Source organism: Neovison vison, chromosome 5 (genome assembly GCF_020171115.1).
Source record: "Neovison vison isolate M4711 chromosome 5, ASM_NN_V1, whole genome shotgun sequence".
NCBI classification, from domain to species: Eukaryota; Metazoa; Chordata; class Mammalia; order Carnivora; family Mustelidae; genus Neogale; species Neogale vison.
Window position 1 is genome coordinate 93,711,046 of NC_058095.1, and position 15,765 is coordinate 93,726,810.

General features: G+C 46.9%; 1 protein-coding gene across 4 annotated transcripts in view; it reads right to left on the minus strand.

Annotated features, from left to right (window-relative positions):
- Nucleotides 1-12,442, minus strand: part of SLC7A1 (solute carrier family 7 member 1) — a 79,185-nt gene extending 66,743 nt beyond the window's left edge. For 2 of the 4 annotated variants that reach the window (XM_044249526.1, XM_044249527.1), the window contains exon 1: nt 12,252-12,442. The gene's annotated coding sequence lies outside the window, so the exon portion shown is untranslated. Of the gene's footprint in view, nt 1-3,771; nt 3,799-12,251 lie in introns of those variants that run through there. The other 2 variants (XM_044249530.1, XM_044249529.1) reach the window with 2 other exon arrangements.
- Between the last annotated feature and the right edge of the window lie 3,323 nt (nt 12,443-15,765).

The window sequence follows — 15,765 nt, forward strand, 5'->3', positions numbered from 1 at the left end:
TGTCTAGTGGCAGGAGCAATTCTAGAAAGGGAGAGAATGACGGTTTCTGAGTCATTACTCATTTGAACTTGGGACAGTGCTGCTTGTTCCTATAAAGCATCAGGACGGAGGGATCACCCCCCTTCTCTCTATCTTTGCTCGCACCATTTCTCCAGGGCAAATGTTATTTCCTTCATGCACACAGTCACACACCTCAATGGAAAAAGACCCCTGCTGGGGAGCCAACACCCCCCTAAGAGGCTCCAAACCTCCCACCAGCTCAAAGGCTCTCTGAGGTGATTCAGCAAGAACTCCCTTGCAGATTGTCAAGGCAATACAGTTAACAGCCAGCCAGAAGCAACAGGAATGTCTTTGTGCAGAGTATGTTCTCCTCCCCAGCCTCTTGCCCTCACTCAAAATCACCCAAGAAATCCAGGGTGGCAATTCCCTTGCCTGACTCATCAGCCCACAGACCTGAGAGAGTCCTTCAGTAATTAGGACTGAATCCGGCCACAAACGACACCTAATAATTTCCAAAATTCCATCTGTATCCAACTCTGAGACTAGTGAGACATTCTTCCTAGTTAATTCAGACTACTCAAAGAATTAATGAGTGTTCTTGCCAAATATCACCCAAGATTGCTCTCTAGAAAGAAAGAAATGTCTCCTGACAAAAGTGCTTTGTTTTTTTCTTTTTTAACAAAACCAGCTGCTACAAATTGGGGTTATAGATTTACGAGGGATGTGTTATGCAATTACAATAACAGATTATCCCACATGTCACATAATATTAACATATATAAGAGCATAAAATTAAGTTCATGAGGATTCTTCCCTAATAGTATCAGTAGCGGTAGTAATATTTATTTCTTACAGATGAATTTTTGAAAGGCTATAAACTAAGTATTCTGAATTCTTACAATAAATTTATTATTATTGAGAAGCATAATAAATAAGAGAAGTTTACAAGAAACAAGGACAGACTTTTGTACAATGTTTCAACATAGCAGGCAACTTATCTCTTTCTGATTCTGTTCTGTTACTGTACTCTAGTTCACAGAATCAATTCCCCTGACTTACAATTGTTTTAAGAATTATATACACAGGGGCACCTGGGTGGCTCAGTTAGTTGAGCATCTAATTCTTGGTTTTGGTTCAGGCCATGATCTCACAGGTCCTGGGACTGAGCCCTAAATGGGGCTCCACACTGAGCGGGCAGTCTGCTCGAGATTCTCTCCCTCTGCCCGTCACTAACTCCCCCAAATAAATAAATAATATACACAGACTTCTTACCTAAAAATATTTATTTTCTAAGAAAAAAAATATTCAAACAACTCTCAAGCAAGATTTAAGTTTATGCAAAATCCATTCAAAGTTTTCAAGGCAAACTATTTAATGATAAGACCGCTATTACTAATATTATATATTCAATGCTCTGTTCAGTTTTAATCCATCAGACTTAAAAGTCCAAAAATCAGTATTTCTATTAGAGTATCTTTTCTCCCTCATCTTCCCATAAATCTTTAACTCTGAAAGGCTTATCATTCAGATAGGTTCTTCTTCAAATCACAATAAATAAAATATACTCAAAAAAGACTTTTCAAAGTGCTAGAATTAACAAACGTTCAGGCCATCTCTGAAAAAAACCACACATGAAAAAACCTGACCAGGCCAATTTCAAAAGCACCAGCACGTGAGGGGAGCAAAAGACCGAGCCCACCGTTTGCATCAGCAGGAAACCACACCGGGAACTCACACAGGTCTTGCCCTGTGTCCCTGTTCACCTGCTTGGGAATCATCACCAAAAAGAATATCCACTTCAGTTAGAAACCCTCAAATCACCACGAAAGGAAACCTCTACCCTCTGAATGCCTTTGTCCAAACTGGCCTGGACTGATAATTCCTCCCATTCCCCAGCCCAGCAAACCTGAAACTCAGGCCACCAAGGGGGCGGGGGGCGGGGGACAGGCGGGTTTGCAGGTTAGCATGCCCAAGCCTAACAGAGTTTGCAAACTGCAAGTTGCCAGCAGGATTTTTTTTTTTTTTAAACATGCAATAGAAAAGGAAAATTATCAGGATGCACGGCAGGTACAACAATGAAGGACGCTTCATGAAAACTTTCATTTTAATCTCTAGACATGGTGTGCCCCGATATGTGTACTCGATCACGGTGTAAACTGATTTGTTATTATGGACTGCAGCCGCAGGAGTCTGAAAGCTGCCACCCACAGGAGAACCAGTGTGTGGATGCCACCAGTTTATCGCAAACGGCCCCAAGGAAGCCTTCCCAAAGACCAGGCTTCCAGAACCCTGTGCAGATGGCACAGTGGAAAGGCTTCCAATGCAGCTCTGAAAACTAAGAACCTGTGTCCTTCCGACAGGAATGAAATGATCTCACCTAGGCCAGGTACGGGTGGCTGTACCATTCACCTGCCCTGCAAAAATCCACCAACACTAGGGCCATTTTCAAAGCTAACTTACATTGCAGGTAAAGGTGAGGTGCTGTGTTTTTTAAAGAACTTATAAACAAAACCAGGCCAACATACATCCAATGTCTCATGGTAATATTAATACTCAAAAATAAGACATCCTGGACGAACCAGGCAAAAACAACAGGACAAGATAAGCTGCTCCAATGGTACATCAGCTATAGAGTATATGAAAACATACGATTTTACCCCATCTATGGAAGTGCCTCATAGCCAACCCAGGAAAAACTTTAACATTCTGATAGTCTAATTTCAACAGAAGACGATTATTCCAAAACTAGAAATGTCAAAGTCACTCATTCACAGTATGATTTGTACCAAAGTACAAAATGTGGAACATATTTGTACCGAAAAACAAAATAAACCCCAAATTGAAATGTCAGGACAGCAGTACAACAAACTTAAAATAATGTATTGTTCTTTCCACCTGCCAAAATGTTACTATTTAGTCCAAAAACTTACGCCTTTAAAATACTATTTTATTGGGATGTTTGGGTGGCTCGGTCGGTTAAGTGTCCGACTCTTGATTTTGGCCTATGTCCTGATCTCAAGGTTGTGAGATGGAGCCCCAAGTCAGGCTCCATACTGAACATGGAGCCTGCTTAAGATTCTCTCTCTCCCTCTCCCCATGCTCCTCCTTCCCTTCCCCAAAAGCACGCGCTCTCTCTAAAAAAAAATTTAAAAAAGTAAAAAAATATTATTTTTACTAATTGTGTAAATATTCACCCAACAAGGACTTGTTGAGCACTATTTTAAGTGCTACACACAGATCAGTGAACAAACTGAAGTCCAATTTTAACAGTGTTTCCTTTCTGTGCAAATATATATCTCGATAACATAATAATGAACACAGAGTACTGCATCCAGACCTTACTTTCACTTTTAACAGCAAAGTTTTTCCCATAAGATCAAGTATTCTTTGAAAATGCCATTTTCGGGGCACCTGGGTGGCTCGGTCCATTAAGCGTCTAACTCTTGGAGCTTGGGTCATGATCTCGGGGTTGTGGGATCAAGTTCCACCTTGGGCTCTATGCTCGGTGGGGAGTTTGCTTGGTATTGTCTCCCTCACCTCTGCCCCTCAGCCCCCCTAAAATGAAAAAGTGAATCTTTAAAAAAAAAAGGGTGGGGGGAGAAAATGCCATTTTCATTGGCTACATAATATTCCATCCTGGATGGTGTCAATTTACGAAAAGACATTTCTAAATGCTTACCACAAGACAAAAGCACAAACAAGAGACGGTTAAATACAGCATGAAAAACCTACATTTAGGACCTTAGTTAAGGGAGGAAAACACAATCTTACCAACTCACAGAGCGTGGGCAGTGGACACCAACGCAGTCACACCTTCATCACCATGCACCACATTAAGGTCTAATTTGTGAATCTCCCTTTATAAGCCTCATTCTCTCTTTGATCCAAGAGAACATTGTCTGCACAGAACAATAGGTTTTTATTTCAATTTCCCTTCTTTTCAGGAAAGGAAATGTTTGCACTTCAAAGGGTTTCTTTGAAGAGCAGCTCTCCAGTCCTGGCCCATCCAGGTTAGGAGTTCCGTGGCCTCAGCAGGGTGTCCACAGTCTGGGCGGCTGCCCACCCTGTCACTCTCAAGGCCAGCTCCTTCAAGGAGAGGGTCTGGTGCAGGAGAAGAAAAAATAAACACATGGAAAAATACTTGAGGCTTTTGATCCCGCCCTGCAGATGCCCTTTTTCACACATAATGCAGGTTTACAGCTCAGGGAAACTGAGGTACAAAAGGATGGGGAGCCATGGACAAGGCGATAGCAGCTTCTTGGAATAAAACCATTCTAGAGTCCAGATTTACTCAGTGAAGACCCCTTCCAGGGCCCAAAGAAGTGAGCCCCTTTCAGTTATCACTCGTGATGACAAAAAGGGCAGCCTGGATAAATGAAATGCAGGAGCAAGATCCACACTTCATAGAAAAGTCTTGAAACCTTCCCCCAGGAACTTTTGGGGAGCACAGTCACGGACAAAGAGCAAAATTCACAATTTAGAACTTCACCTCCTATTTCTCCACTGGCCCGCTCACAGAGGCCCAAGAGGTTCAACAAGAGGCAAGCCTAACAAGCACATTAAAAAACCACAGGTATTTTCCAAGAGGGTAGCGCCATTTCTCTGGATTGAAGCCCATTCCCATCTTCCCCCTCTGCTAGGTCTAGGAAGTCAGGGGTATATACTGGACAAGGCAGGACATGCATCATTTCTTTTCACGTCTTGAACAAGTTCTGGGTATTCACTAATGATTTCCACCCTCCTCTACCCCGAGGTGGTTAAGTTCACCTGCTCAGGTGGGCAACCACCCAAGAGGTGGGCAGGAGCAGGAAAAACTCTCCCCTCTCTCTGCTCCAGACAGGGAGCCTGTTCCTCCCCAAAGCCCAAGGACACCATGGGCTCCTGCCCCGAGTGTCTGGGGTGTAGGTCTCCTGTGCAAAAGCCGTCCACACCTACCTTGCCGCAAGCCCTTCACCCAGCCTGGCGCTAAGCCTCCGTGCTGGAATTACACATTATTTTTATTCTCCCCTTCTCTCATTTTTCTGTAGTTTCCAAATTTTTCACAATGAGCATTCAAACTTTCAGAAGCATTTTTTCTTAAAGAGGCATGTGAGATAGAAATTTAGACCATAGTTCCTTTGAAAGATCCTCTCCCCAACACACAAAAATTATATTTATGCATATATATGGCCATAAAGGACATTATTTGGACAACTGAAAGTCAAATACAGACTGTGGACTAGATAATAATGTGAATCAATGTTCAACTTCCTCATTTGGGTATCATATTCTGGTTATGCAAGAGAACATCCTTATTCTTAGGAAATACACACTGAAGTCTAGAGGGGTAAATAAAAGGGCATGATGTCTTCAGCTCTGTCTCAAATCATTCAGAAAAAAACGCATATGGGTGTGTACAGACAGACAGATGGAGCCGTAGATACCTACATAGAAAGGGTAGAAGGAGCAAAATACAACTACTGGGGTGAACTTGAGAAAAGGGTGACTGAAGCTCCTTGCACTGCTCCTGCCACTTTTCTTTAAGTTTGCAATGTTTGCAAACAAGGCAGGAATAGCCCAGGAGAAAAGGAAGAGAAAGGCAGGAGAAGTAATAAAGTTGTCCCTGCAACACCTGCCAGCTTGAGGGCCCTGACTGCTACCCTGGCTGGGGCAGCTCACCACAGTACACTAGGGAAGCAGTCAAGATGTGGTCCCCAGAAGGAGGCTGACTGCCCCCCTATGAAGTTCCCAGTTCCCGCAGGATGTCCTGCAGAGGGCTCTCCTGGAGCCCAGATGGCCCGACATGCAGGAGTGAAACAGGGCTCCCCCGTGGCCTGGGCAGCAAGTACCACATCCAGTTCCGCTCTGACCAGGATGCCAGACCGCGACCCAGGAAGCCTGCCACCCTGCCAGTGTCCGCCACACACACCAGCAGCTCCAGGTCTGGCTGGCGCCCCGCATGGCCGTCTGTAGGCACTAAAGCTCTGCGCTGCGTTCCAGGCCGGCAGGAGCGGGAGGAAAGCAGGGTGCTGTCCAGCGGAGCGACTCCAGGGCTCACTCAGAAGCAAGGGGGGCGAGGGACCGAGCAGTGGTGAGTGTCCATGCTCTATCTCTGGCTGGGCACCACCCGTTACACATGGCGTGCCAGGACACAGTCCCAGGGGAGGTGGGCACCTGGCACAGGCTGCCACCCGCACACCCAAGGCACACTGATGGTTGGGACTCGGAGCCAGGCCCCTAGGGTTCAAGTCCTCGCTCTGCCACTTACTGCCCAAGTGCACACATACGGGCAACTTGCGTCACTTCTCAGAGCTTCTGCTTTACGTCACTCAAAACAGTATTGCCAACCTTACTGGGCAGCTGTGAGGATTACCAGAACACATGAAGTGCCAAGCACACAGTGAGCACTCAGTAAGCACTAGTGAGTCCTGATCATACCCAGTCCCGGGCCTCTCCCTTCCTTCCTATTTGATGCAACAGACTCTGGTTAATGGCACTTCATTGACGGATAAGAAGATACACTTCCAAGAGACCTAAAGATAGGAAGACAACAGTTACAACACTGTAAGGAAGCAACAGCAAGAGTGGGTAAGCATGGATTTGCTCCCTTGTTCCCACTGCTGCCCCAGGGGAGGTGCCCAGCACCCCTACCCCAAGGCCCTAGGGGACCTTCTGTTGTCACCTCCAGAAAAGGGATGAAATAAGGTGGAAAACAGAGGTGGAAGTGTTTGGCTTTGGTTTCTATACCCAAAGCTGTCAGGGTAATTTGGACAAAATGTGTCAGGATGACTATGGTGAGGGCAGATAAGCCCCCCCAAACACACACACACACACACACACACACACTTTCTCAGTGTTATATGCGCACGCACACAGACACACACTGACAAGCAAGCACTAGGAATGGAGCCATGAGCTCAGCTTTCCAGAGGAGTGGCTAAACCCAAAGTGTATGGATCTGAGACCGAAAGGAATCTGACTCCCCACACACCCAGGGAGGTCCCTGGTCCCCAAAGAGTTTAAGGCTTCAAGGTCATCAAGGCAGTCAGAGCCAGCACAGGCCCAGAGACTACAGTTCTTTCCCTCATGTCTCCCTTCACCATTGTGGCAAAAAGGCTACAGAATGCTCCCCATGACCCCAATTGTAAAAGGTCAGTGGTGAAGAGAGCCCCAGAGGGCTAGAGGGGACAATGGTACAGGAACTAAGGTCACATTCACTGACCTGGGTCAGCAGATGCCTCAGAGGCTCAATGTCCCCCCAACACCTTGGCACTCCATCCACCCCCAGCAATCTAATTCCAAGGAAAAGGAACTATATTTTAACCCCTTGGCAGAATGGGAGAGCAAAACAAACTTGTTACAAGAATTATTTCCTCCACACCTAAACCAAAGAACTGAGTTTTCTTTCCAGTACAATAGTTAACACTTATTTTAAGCTGCTGATACGTGCCAGAAGCTGTGTCAAGAACATAACATAGATTATACCTCACTTAAATCCTCTCAATCCTGTAAGATAGGCAGGAGAAGCTGATTATTAGGCAAACAAAATGGTGAAGAAGTTACACGTGAGAATACATTAGAAAAGGCACTTACCCTGTCAGTAGACCCCACTTGGGGACCCAGCCCCTTCTGCACAAGGGGCTCTGGCCTCTCCTGTGACCCCCACAGCCCATGATCCCTGGAAAACTCAGGCTGGCCACGCCGAGCAGAGGCCACTCCCCGGCAGCCCAGAGTCAGTACTTCGAGCTAGTCGCTACAATAGAGAATTCGTGACACATGGAGCACTGAGAGGGTAGAACCCACTCCTGAACAAATGGGAAAGGATGTGTTCATTCTCACAGTCAAGTGATCTGAACAAACATTCCGGAGAAAGCACTAGAGGAGAAATACAGGATGTTAAGGAAACAAAGCTGTCCATGCCCTCTGTGCCTCCAGAAAAGGGAAGAACAAGCCCACGATCCACTCAGGAGAAAGAGAGAGAGTACAGAGAAATACGCACAAGCCCAGGGAAGCTGTGGGACATCCTCTCTTCCACCTTTGGATACAACCCCCTGGCAGCAGCCTTTGAAGGCTTCCCTGAGCTTGATTTCTGGTTGCCATAGTCAGAACAGTAGACTGGTAACAGAAAGAACTTACTTCATGAAAGAATTCTCAATATTGATTCCGGGACCTTTATTCATCCAAAGAATACTATGGAATTCGTAGTTTGTGAGCTTCGTTATCCGGAGGCTGAGAGGGAAGGCTTCCCCTATCTATCGATAGAGGGAGTCCACAGGGTTGAGAGTCTGAATGCCACTCTGGCGGGCTGCCCACAGAGTGGCCAAGCCAGACACCATAAGCCTACAGGGGCGCTGTTCCCAGCATGCCTCCTACTTGTCCTCAGCTCCCCAAAGCAGCCTCCTTCCTTTCAAGGCACCTCACCTCAGCCTGCACTGAAGCTGGAAAGGCCCCTAACCACACATGACTCGAATTCATTCACGCCATTCAGTCACCAAATGTACCGTCTGGCAGTGAACCCTTACTGACAATCAACAGAGGGGAAAAGCCAAAGGAAAGACTGGGTGTGGCAGGATGGGTCAACCCTATGCCACAATCGATTCCAGTGTCCAGAAATGTCTTTCCTAGAGCTGGTGTCCCTAGAAGGAAGGACTCCAGACCAAGGGTAAAGTAACCAGCCTTCCTCACAGCTCTGCCAATGCCAATGATCTGAAGGAATGCCTCTCGAGTGGGATGAACATATTTAGCAGTCCTCCAAACTGTTTTACCAATCTGTCACCTGTTCTTCTGACTCACAGGTGGCAAACGCCCATGACAGATTCCAATGCAGTATTAACTGCAGGGATGGTTATTTTCAAAGATGCATTGGAGTCAGGGGAGAAAGATTATGGACAAAGAGGAGAGAGATGTCCCTCAAGTGTACTACAGGGCTGTTAATTTGCCATGGGAGATGGTACGCCTCTGTTCTGTGGCTGGAAGAGACCTGAATCCTTGTGGTGGATACAACCTTGGCCTGGGAACCAATGCCACTGCCCCAAGACACAAGAAACCCCTGGAAGCAGGTGCCCTGAAGGCCCAAGAATGAAAAAGGAGGTATACCTCGTGTGGCAGAGGGTCCCCGTCCTGGCCATGGGACAAACCCACAGCCAAGGTGGGTTACTGGAAGGTGGCAGAGGGGCACAGGGAGTCTGCAAGCACCGAGAGATCCCTACATTAGGTTCAAGGAAGCAAGACAGCTAGGTGAAAAAGAAGGAAGCCACCATACTGGGGCCGGTGGCTACAATGCAGTCATGCACCTGAGAGGGGCCCCTGAGCAGACAGATAGAGTTCAACTTTGTGAACAGAAATGTCTAAAAAAAAAGGTCAGTTGTGACTTTTAGAAGAGTCCTTCCCAACATGCTCATTATTCCATATTCCCATCTCATTAATACCATGTGGCAGCTCTACTTCTTGGAATCATATTTGACCTCTTTCACACCTCACGTGGACTCCCCGGGCCAAGCCTGTTGAGTCTCCCTTTAAAATCTACAGTTGGGGGGCGCCTGGGTGGCTCAGTGGGTTAAGCCGCTGCCTTTGGCTCAGGTCATGATCCCAGGGTCCTGGGATCGAGCCCCGCATCGGGCTCTCTGCTCAGCAGGGAGCCTGCTTCCTTCTCTCTCTCTCTCTGCCTGCCTCTCTGCCAGCTTGTGATCTCTCTCTGTCAAATAATAAATAAATAAATAAATAAATAAATAAAATCTTAAAATCTACAGTTGGAACAAGTAGTTAAGTCTACAGGTGGAGCAGAACTCAACCCCCGCCCCCATCTCTACCATTACCACCCCAGCCCAAGCCATCGCCGCTCAAGGAAATGACATATGGTCACTCTCTCGTGCACATACAACATGAAGTTGGATTGTATTCCAGACTTTAGTTACATTTCTCCCTGCCCACTTCCCGCACCTCCACATAATCTCCATGCAGCATTTAAAGTAATCCTTGGAGGGTTCTCCAGCTCATCCAAAGTAAAAGCAAAGTCCTCATGGTTCATGCGATCTGCCCTCAACTGGAAGAGGGCAGTGATACAGATGGGCCCCAGGCGTGAAGAGACCAATCATACAGAAAAACACTAGGGTCCCATCCACAGGTCCTGCTTGGACCTGAGCCAGATAAAATGATAAACAGCTACAAGATGCATCTGGGATATAGGAAAATGTTTCTCTCCATTACTTATTCTTATTTCAAATTCCCCCATAGGATTAATAAACCAGTACCTCCAAATACATGGTTAATAATGAAAAAGGATTAATCCAATTAGACATAATACTGGGCCCTCCAACATAATTACATATTTTTACTGATCTTAGTAGAAAAAAAGCTCCAGACTAGAACAATCAATAAGCATGTACTTATACCAAATATAATTAACATGTGTCTTAAAATACAAGTTCCCCAGGGTTGGCAATCTTGCCTTCCAAGCCTTTTTCCTTCTAAATCAAATAATTATACAGATAAGAGCACTCGTTTGGCCCAAATCCAGATTCAACCAACTACGTATATTTCTGATCTCTATTAAGTTTTGTCCTGTTTGCTTAGTCAGAACTCCTTTGACACTCTTTAAATTTATCTATAATGATTAACATGATCATAATATGCTAAACCTTTGAAAACTATGTTAATCCATTGTTGACTTTGTCCCCTAACTTCTATTTTGATTGTGTGGCTTAAATAAGACCTTTTGTTTTAATGACAGAAGGGTGTGTTCATATAAAAATAATGATAATTTCCACTGAGACCAACTAAAAATATCAGGGGAATAAATGTATCATGGTTTCCTACTATCTGAACCAAACATAAAGGGCAAGAAATGTTACTATCAACTCCCAAGTAAATTATAATTCAAATTAAAGACAATTAGAAAATTCAGCCACAAGCCAACAAAAAGTTCTCCACTGACCAAATTTTGAAGAGCACTTTTTTCAAAAAATTTTATTTATTTATCAGACAGAGATCACAAGTAGGCATAGAGGCAGGCAGAGAGAGAGAGGGAAGCAGGCTCCCCACTGAGCTGAGAGGCTGACCTGGGGCTCGATCCCAGGACCCTGGGACCATGACTGGAGCCAAAGGCAGAGGCTTTAACCCACTGAGCCACCCAGGTGCCCCTAAAGAGCACATTTTTAAGGAAATATAACGGGGACTGAAATCCCAATCCTCTCCTCCCATAACTACACCTGGAACAGAACACAAGTCTAGGTTTCTTCTCTGGAGAGAGAGCAAGCCCCACCATGTGTATTGGGAGGTGCAGTTTTCTTCCTGGAGGCACATGTCTCTACTACCCTAATCTCACCAGACAAACACCACCGGTATCTGCTTCCCACACCCACTGAAAAGGGGAAGGAGCTAAAATAGCACTCCGTAGTAGTACTCAGGACAAGGGCTGCTCTGTGTACACACGGGTTTAGAATGCCTGCTCGACCTGCCCAGTTTGGGAAGTTTTCTACTACGCAGAAAGGAACACACTGGGAAAAGGTTGTCTTTATTAAGCCGGAATAACTTCCTCTCCCTCCAAACCATCTGGAAGGCTTGAAGAACTCAGCCTTCATGTGTCAAATCGGGTCACAAGCAAGCCCACCCGGGGGGAACTTCCCCGAAATCACCCTGGAAACTCAGACAAGAGGTGTAGGCGGGCCGGGCTCTAGGGATAAGAGGTGGGCGCCGCAGGCACGGTGCGGGGGTGCACCGCTGTGTCCAGGCCGGCCACCTGCCGCGGGACCACCCCCGCGGCCTCAGGGCGGGCTCCCACCAAGACGATGACACATCGCAGACCTCGTGGCGGGGCGGGGTGCTCTGCTCCGCGCCATGTAAGGGCAGGCCTCCGGATGCCTCCCGGCAGGGCCCGCATGCCCACTGATGCGGCCAGTCCCGCCTCCTGCCCACCGCGACCACCCGGACGGTCCCGGTGCCGGGTCGCTGGCGGGCGCGCGCGGCGGGCATCACGGCGGCGCCAGGTCGTCCACGCTTACTCACCCGGTGTTGCATCATGCACCACGCCGCGCGCCTTCAGGGAACCAAAATGGACTCCGGTGGAGGAGACAGCCGCATGGGCACCGGCCCCGCGCGCACAGCCCCGCGCCCGTCCTGCCCTTGCCCACCCCGGAGGATGCCAGCACCCCCGGCGCCGGACCCACGCCGCTCCCCGAGCCGCCCTCCCGCGGCCCCACGCGGCGCCGGGGGCCCCTCCAAGGTGACCCGGGGCCGAGCAGCTGCCCTAGCGCCGGCGGGGGCCGGGCACTCACCGAGGCGGCGGGCGGGCGGCGGGTGGCAGGATGCGGACTAGTCCGCGGAGGGGCTCGGCACGCGCCGCTGGGAGGACGGCTGCTCGGACGGAGGCGCGGCGCGCAGGGAGCGGGAGCTGCGGCTGCGGTTAGCGGACGCTGGCTGGCCTCGCACCCCGCCCGGCAGTTCACCTGCCCGCGCCGACTGAATGGAGCGTGGAGAGCGGGCGGGCTCTGGCGCCGGGTTTCATCAGCCGCGCGCCGGGCCCCCGCCCCTCGCTCCCGCCCCGCGGCCCCGGCAGCCCCCGTCCAATCGCGCGCTTCAACCGCCGGGTACCAATGGGAGCGCGGCGCGGCGGGACAGCAGGCCCGAGGCGGTGGCCGGGGCGGGGCGGAGGGGCGGGAAGGGGCGTGTCCGCGCTGGGGTTCCCCGGGCAGGCGGCTATTCCCCGCGCCTTCGCTTCGGCTCCGCCCTCTTGTTGCCATTTTTCCGCCAATCCGAGCCTGCGGCGCGACCGCATCCTCTGGTCCTCTGACAGCCGGAACCTCGCGGGTCCGGGTTAGCGCCGAAGGGCAGTGTTGCCCAGAGCGGCGGGCCCCAGGGAGCTGACACCGAACTCGCCACCAGTGCTCCTTTTCCAGAGATAAAACATCTGGGAAGCACTTCAAAAGTTCTTTTTTTTTTTTTTTTTAAGTAAATCTTCACTTGTCATTGGATTATTTTATTATTGCTATTCCTTTGTTTTTAATAAATAACTTACTCTTGCCCCTTGTCAGGAAGGGCCCTGAAGCCTGAATCGGCCTGTGTCACAAGCACACCTGACCGGCTGGCTAGTCAAAGCAGCTTACTTCCAGAGTTACTCTCCCCTAGATGGCAAAAACTTTAGAACCGAATCCCACAGTGCTCACTGCACAAGCTGCCTCTTTGTTGTCTCTCTTTGCTGCAAAAACCCCACACAAGAACTATGACCTATAGAGATCCAGTAATCTGTACCATGGGAGACGTAAGCGAGTCATAGATTAATCCTGCCAGGCTCCTTCTAACTTTGTGAATAACAAACACACACAACAAAGCAAAAAGCACAGAAAAATGACAGCACAGTGTTCATGGCCTCAGAGTCTTCGCCACACCTTCGAACCCCCTCCCTCCTCTACCCCCCAGGTACAGTGTCCTTGGTCAGTAATTGGGACTCACTGTCAGCTACTGGATATGAAACTGTCTTGGAACTACACTAGCAGTTTATAAAATACATAGCTGCACGGTGTTGGCTTCAGAAAGATATTAATGAACACAGAGAAATGAGCTAATAGTGGTAAAGCACTTTGAACAGTGTCAAAATGAACAGTTTGGAGTCATAATAAGCAACTAGGTATGTACTATTTTAAAACAGTTTCAATTGTGAGGTGGTGAAATGATGCCCTCGAGTTGCATTATGGAGGCCTCCTATTCTGGGGCTTTTCCTGAATCCCACACAGCCCCCTTCACCTGCTGACATAGCCATCCACAGAAGGAAGCCTGCTGTGATTCAAGGACCATCCTCTTTACCTTTGCGCCAGACTTGATTAGAATCTCAATTCCACCATCTCATTTGCTGTGTTATTTTCTGCAAGCTATTTCATCTCTGTTTGGGAGTGATAAACCTTGTATTATTATTTTTTTAACTTCATGTTCTTATCAGATGCCTATCCCTTAGTGTTTAAAATATGATTGTGAGATTTTTTTTAAAAAGATTCTTGGCAGTAAAATAGAATTTAGTAGGTTGCAGAGATGCACTGTTTGGGCAACACAGAGAGGGAATGTAGAGTTAATGTGAAAATTCTGAGAGCAAGTGTTCCAGGCGCTGATGGGTATATAGGGAGAACTTAACCAAGAGGATTTTTAGCTATATGCTCAGTTTAGCAATCCAACCCAGCAGGCTTTGTCTTCGGGAAGATGTTAGGAGAACCTCAGTGATAAGGAACTTAAGCAAGCAACTTCACAGCAAAAAGGATTCAGTGTGAGCCAGAGAAATAAACAATTATGGTCAAGATCTCAACAAAAAGTTAGGGGGAAAGTTCAAAAAAATAAACTGGCTGAATGTTTTTAATAAAGCTAAATTTCAGGCAGATTAGGATTCACATGGCAGGTCCTGAAGGACCATGAGCAAAGGGCAACCTTGATTAGAATCAAGGAGCTGATGAACCATTATTTCAAAGACCAGTACAGAAAGGAGACTCTGGCATTCAGGCCCTGGAAAGTCCCTTGTAAGGTTAAGCTTGACACACCAAGTCCTAGTCTAGCACCATCAGGCAGCATGGGGAGTACAAACATGCAGAGAATCAGAGTCAGACAGACGTGGTTTTCAACTCTGCCTCTACTTCTGTCTAGCCACTGGCCTGGGGAAATTATGTTTGTCCTCTCTCAGCCTCAGTTTCCTCATCTGCAAAATAAGGATTTAACACCTGCTAGATGGGCATAAGTTCATGGTGACAATAAAAAATATGTAGTTGGTAAAACTGAGGAGAAAAATATGTGTAAAGGTGTAACAGAAAAAGAGACACCAGATACAGATCCACAAAATAGCCAACTGATCGTTGACAAAGGAGCAAAAGCAATTCAATGGAGAAAGGATAGTCTCTTCAACAAATGGTGCTGGAACAACTAAACATCCACGTGCAAAAAAAAAAAAATCTAGACACACATCTTATAACTTTCACAAAAGTTAACTCAAAATAAGTCGTAGACCTAAGCGTAAAATACAAAATGAAAAAAAATGCCAGAAGTTGATAACAGAGGAGAAAACCTAAGTGATTTTTTGGTTTAGTGATGACTTTTCCTAACATACACCACCAAAAGCACATTGCACAAAAGAAAAAATTGATTAAGTTGGACTTCATTAAAATTAAAATCCTCTGCTCTATAAAAGACACTGTTAAGAGAATAAAGAGACAAGTTGTGGACTGGGAGAAAATCTTCACAAACCACATACCTGATAAAATATTGGTATACAAATGTACAAAGAACACTTAAAACCCAACAATGAGAAAATATACAAAGATACAAAGAACTCTTAAAACCCAACAATAAGAAAAAATAACCATTTTTTTAAATGAGCAAAAGACCTGAACAGACACCTCACTGAAGAAGATATACAGATGGCAAATAAGCACATGAAAAGTTATTTAACATCATATGTTATTAGGGAACTGCAAATTAAAACAGTGAGATACCACTGCATACCCAATGAATAGCTAAAACCCAAAACACACATACCACCAAATGCTGGCAAGGATATGAAGCAACTGGAAATCTCATTCATTGCCAATGGGAATGCAAAATAGTACAGCTACTTTGTAAAACACTTTGGCAATTTCTCACAAAACAAAACACAGTCCTACCATAGAGATCAGCAACTGCATTCGTTGGTATTTACCCAAATGAGCTGCATCCACACAAAAACTTATATGCGAATGTTTATAGCAGCTTTATGCATAATTGCCAAAACTTGGAAGCAACCAGGATGTCCTTCAATAAGTGACTGAACAAATAAACTGC